The sequence below is a fragment of the Ipomoea nil genome, unplaced genomic scaffold (assembly GCF_001879475.1).
Source record: "Ipomoea nil cultivar Tokyo-kokei standard unplaced genomic scaffold, Asagao_1.1 scaffold1734, whole genome shotgun sequence".
Classification (NCBI taxonomy): Eukaryota; Viridiplantae; Streptophyta; class Magnoliopsida; order Solanales; family Convolvulaceae; genus Ipomoea; species Ipomoea nil.
In genome coordinates this window covers 240,112-246,062 of record NW_017618162.1, presented here as the reverse complement: position 1 = coordinate 246,062, position 5,951 = coordinate 240,112, and the positions used below count along the sequence as shown (strand labels likewise).

General features: G+C 32.5%; 1 non-coding gene across 1 annotated transcript; it reads left to right on the top strand.

Moving 5' to 3' along the window:
* Positions 1 to 2,209: 2,209 nt before the first annotated feature.
* TRNAR-UCG lies at positions 2,210 to 2,281 on the top strand. The gene has a single exon. It is a non-coding gene; the product is annotated as a tRNA-Arg (tRNA).
* Positions 2,282 to 5,951: the final 3,670 nt, after the last annotated feature.

The following is a 5,951-nucleotide window of genomic DNA, read 5'->3' as shown; positions in this document are numbered from 1 at the left end:
TTCTATCTTCACGAGACCATTCCGCTTTTGGTTTTGGAATGTATTGTTGAGTGTCACTTGTTTGTACGGATGAAGTGTTGACTTGTAAAATCTCAATAGGACCACTCGTAACCACTTCCCACATTTCATCATGTAATGCATATAGATGTACCTGCATGCGAATTTTCCAATCATCAAATTTTTCTAAGGAAAATAGTAGATTTTGGGCAAGAGCCATATCTCTTTTCATCATCTTGATTTTTCGAGATCTGTCTAGCAGTCAACGTTGACTCAGATAGACAACTGCTCTGATACCAATTGTTAGTCCCGATAGGGTGGTGAAAGTCTGGGGGGGGGTGAATAGCCTTTCAAACTTTTTCACAATAAATAACTCTTTGGTAATTTCAACTCTAAGTAACAAGTAAATAGAGAAGTAATTAAATTTAAATGCACAGCGGAATAAATAAGTGTAAAGAGTTATGCCAAAACAATAATTTGAATCACATGCACGTGTGGAATTAATGCTCAGATGAGGTGTAAGGATGACATGAATATCTTGAATATTTAAAGGAGATGGTTCACTCAATATTTAACAATAATATTCAAGACTATAGATAAGATTTCGTGTCACGTCGATCATATGATAAATGTTACATGCAACACGTCAAACTTGCTTAGAATAATTCAAATGTTAAGCATGGAATGTTTGAGTTACATGGATACGTGAAAACACACTAAACCCGAAGGATTAAAATTAACAGTGAATAGTAACTGGGTTAGACGGATAAGATAGATAAATAGAGCGAATTAAGTAAGTGATGTATGTAAATGAGAGAGGCAATTTTTAGCGGTTCGGAAGTGGCATAATTTTCCTATTCCACTTTACTCCATTCACTTCTAGAAGTAATTCACTATTTTCCACACACAGTTACAATAGTGAATAAGCGCTACACAAGCACTTCTTCTGGATGTCTTGCACACAGCTACACCCAACTCCGAGTGTCTCGCACACAGCTACACTCAACTCCGAGTATTTCGCACACAGCTATACTCAACACCAACTAAATGTTTTGCACACAGCTACACTTAGCAACTACGAGTGTTTTGCACATAGCTACACTCACTGGAGTATTTTACACACAACTATACTCTTCTTAACAATTACAAATACAAAGGTAATTGTATCTCTCTACAACTATTTTTGAGACTATTCAGACTAAGTCTCTAATGGATATTTGAGCACTTTCACTTCTTATCTCGTGTGTATTCACCCTTTTTGTATTCACCTCTATCACTTTCTATGTTCGTATATTTCTTCAAGTCTTCATGGCCTTTTTATAGATAACCAAATATATCCGTTGGAGTAGGATATTTTGATATTTGAAGTTTGAATCTTGTAGCCTTATATTGTTGACAATGGTAGGTCTTCAATTTTGATTTGATTGTCAACTTGCCTGACAAGATAATATTTTATTTCAACTTGATTTTCAAGTTGTTTCTAAAATATTATTTTCCTTGTCTATTTTGAAGTTCCAACGTCTCTTTTGCAATAAGTTCTTCTGATAGAATTTATTTCTAGGATAAGATCTTTTATCCATGCATTCATAAATTTATCGCCGTTCTGACCATATCTTTAGACAATTTGGATTCTTGTGACATGTGAGATGTATCAATATAAATTCTTTTCGAATTTATACAATTTCTGATCTTCTTGCTTCTTTGTCACATTGTGCTTGTTTGACTTGACACTTCTTGCTTCTTTGACTTGAAATTGTACTTTTCTGATTTGGTCACAATGTGCTCTTTTCGCATCTTGTTTCTTTGACTTTGGCACATTGTGCTTGTTTGTGCTCCTTCTTTGAAATCCGGCTTATAAAAAATAAGTCTTTGGGGGGGATCGATCTCGGGTGTGATCGTTGTGTGTAAGGATTTCTACCATTTCACTATTAAGCTCATCCCATCTTTCTTTGCTACACCATTATTTAGTACTTTAGTTCCGAATGAATACTTGTAGGACCAAAATTAATTCTCCCAATTAATTTTGTTCTTCATGTAGTAGACTTTCCTTTGTATACTGACTTGATATATTGAATTATGATGCTTGTACTACACACCTAAAATCTAAGGGGATCTAAGATACATTTGGCTCATCAAAACTTTATTATAAAAATATTCCTATCAAATGTAGATGCCATACCATTATTTAAAGAAAGTACCAAATAATCAAATTGTGTTTGTAGTCTAATGGTTAAGATAATTGCCTTCGAAGCAATAAACCCGGGTTCGATTCCCGGTAAATGCATTACCTTTACATTTGTTAAGCTTAATTTCGTTAAGTTTGGCCTCTCGATTTAAGCAAACCTGCAACCCTATGGACTAAACTCTTTTCAAATTTATTATATAAATTCTATTTTATATATATAATTTTAAATAAAACTTATATTCACACTTCTATTAAACAAACTTTTATATTTTACCAGTTTGTAATTTTGATATCAATTTATTCACCTCTTAATATTTTTAAAATATCTACTAAAACAAGTTGGTTCAATCGATTGTTGAAACTTGAAATGAAGGCTTCGTATTATTTTGATTTTTGTAATTTTATTATTTTTTTCTACATTACCCTCTATTATATCACTTACTTTTTCATAAATACATATGGACCCCGTCAGTGTATACTTTTGTAGCAAAATATTCTGGTAATTATTTATTATTTTTAACTTATTGATTTTCATAAGAAGGTCTTTGGTTCGAACCTAAGGAAGAGACACATGATGAAATATTGCATTGAATCCAAGAATTGTTTAAGGATATGCGCTTAGGCCTCACCAAGAAATAGAGATTCAAAAATTACATAAATTATATTCTCATAACATTATGACATTCCCGATTGAGAATGTAGATGTCATAACAATATTTAAAGAAAGTACCAACTAATAAAATTGCGTTTGTAGTCCAACGGTTTAGATAATTGCCTTCCAAGCAATAGACCCAGGTTTGACTCCCGACAAACGCATTACATTTACATTTGTTAACTTTCTCGATTTAAGCAAACCAAACATTCAGCCCTTGAGCTTAATTTCGTTAAGTTTGGCTTCTCGATTTATGCAACCCTATGGACTAAACTCTTTTCAAATTTATTATATAAATTCCATTTTATATATATTATTTTAAATAAAATTTATAGTCACACTTCTATTAAACAAACTTTTATATTTTACCAGTTTGTAATTTTTTATATCAATTTATTCACCTCTTAATATTTTTAAAATAATTACTAAACCAAGTTGATTCAATCGGTTGTTGAAACTTGAAATGAAAGCTTCGTATTATTTTGATTTTTATAATTTTTATTATTTTTTCAACATTACCCTCTATTATATCACTTACTTTTTCATAAATACACATGCACCCCGTCAGTATAAACTTTTGTAACAAAATATTCTGTTAATTATTTATATTTTAACTTACTCATTGATTTTCATAAGAAGGTCTTTGGTTTTGTAATACCCAGTATCTTAGAAATATAATTATATCTATGTTTATTAAATATGGTTAGCAAGTCAAAGCTTATCCAAATTTAATATTTGATAAAATTACTAAATTGTCCTTACCCTTAAAGGTTAAGAAATCACTCTGGTCTTTGGATAAACATCTCTTTTGAAAGAAGATAAGAGGAGTGGACTAGAGAGATAGAGGAAAAGAAAACTCATGAAGCTTTGATCTCCATCTTTTTCAAGCTTAGGTCTCAAGTTATTGGAGTATTCTAGGTAAGCTTGACCTCCATATTTCACTCTTTTTTAGCTGGGTTTAACATTTGAGCCCTAAGATTGATGTTTGAAAATATTAGGAAATTTGACAAGGAGTATTTGGGTGAGCTAAATAGCTAAGATTTGGGTGTTTCAGTTAAGTGGTTAATTCTTCTCTCCTTATTTTGCAAAACCCGTATATTATCTATTTTGGAATCTCTACTACTTTGGATACCCATTTTAGGGTTAGTATGAGTTAAAAATATTTTAGACTATGATATTTTTTGGGTTTGAAACGCTAAGTTGAAGTCTGGACTGGAATTCTTATGTATTTTGGAGTATGGACTAAAATTGTGTTTGGGTTTGTTGGAACTGTGTTTTCGGAATGGTTAAGGTAAATTTCTGACTGAAATTATCATTATGTGTAATGACGGTAGAATGGTTTATAGTTGTTGTGCTAGTAGCGGTTGGTTCAAAGTTTGATTTTGCTTGCTATATGCTTTATGTAATATATGCGTTATGTTTGTTTTATATGTGTAATATATGCTTATAAATTGAATTATTTATTTAAAGTGAGACTTGAACTCTTAACCTCATGCTTATTATTTTGATAATGGTTTATACCTTGCATATTTCTTAGTTTGATAAACTTATTATCTATTTTGGAAATATGTACTTTGTTATGTGATTTTAAGGAAATGATTTTTGCTACACCGGGCTATTTGATTATAAGAACTATTTGAGTGTTTGATCAAACTCATGAGGCAACCTACATTTTGTTGTTTGTTTTGTTTGACTTGGAACGTTCCTAATTGCTCATTCCGAATCGTCGAGCTTGACTCATCCCGAATCATCGAGTCTTTTGAATTATTTGTTGGAACGTTCCATCCGGCTCATTCTGAATCGTCGAGCCTGACTCATTTCGAATCGTCAAGTCTTTTTGGACCATTATACTGATAATGGCATGTGCCACATAATATAATGGTGGTTGTAGGTTGCTAATGGGTCATATGTTAAGGAATGGTTTGTGCTTTTGAAAGTATTGTTTTATGAAATATTATTGATGCCCATGTAGCTAAAGTTTCTTGTTTTGTGAGTCTATGTACAATATGATGGAGTATATTATGACTTTGATATAGTTTAAAGATCAAGTTTTGCATCTAGTTATTACTCTAAATCTTTTTGTATTATATTGGGGTTACTTGATCCAGGGTTGAGAGTAGTACCACTTACTGGGCATTAGCTCATTATTTGTATTTTTTTTTTCTCATGTTTCAGAGTAGTTAAGGAGATGTGAATAGCACGAGCACAAGTGGTGGGGTCGCGAAGGTGACTTTTGAAACTAGGAGACTTAGTCCTAATTTTGGAGCGTATCACGGATTTTGTTTATTTTGGATATTCCTTTGACCCTTTGTATCTTTGGTAATGCATTGTGCTTGGTTTGGTGTTTCTAATACATTTTGAACATACCACTCTTGATTGTAAATATTTAATAGTGGTGATTTTGATGAGTTTTTGGGAAGAACTAGTTGTTTAAATTTTGTCATATTGGGTCGATGAATTATTATGTACTCAAGTGTTGTTATGAAGGTTCCGAGAGGTATGTATGGCTAGGCTTCGTATTGTTACAGGTTTTCATGTAGCGATACAGCCGGGTCATGTCCTAGAAGTGGGGCGTGACAGAGTGGTATCAGAGCCTAGGTTTAAATCCTTAGTTGGTCAAGAAGTTAAGTTTATATTTTTGCAAGATTAGGCTTTAACCTAGCGGAAGATAAATTTTGGCTTTGGGAAAATTTTGGATGTGGTTTGCTAAACATTTTCGCTAATGTGGTCCTACTTTCTCTGTTTTGAATTTAAGGAGTATTGCTTTACAAGGATCATGAGGGGGTTCCTAAATGTGGTCGAACTCGTCGAGTTGGGCTGTTGTTAAATGTGTCGCCTATTCGGAATATAGTTGTAGATGTTTACATGCTGTGTGATTAAGGTTCTTCGCATTATTTTATTTATGAGAAGTTGCAAATGATTTAAATTTGCAAGCTAAGAAGTTGAGTGATCATTTGTATGTTAATAAACCGTATGGGGCAGATGGTGGCGACATATACTTGGTTTCAAGATTGTCATCTACAAATTAATGGGAGTTATGTGTCAATTGATTTAATTCAGCTAGATATGCAGGATTTAGATGTGATATTAGGAATGGATTGGCTATCCAGAAACTAT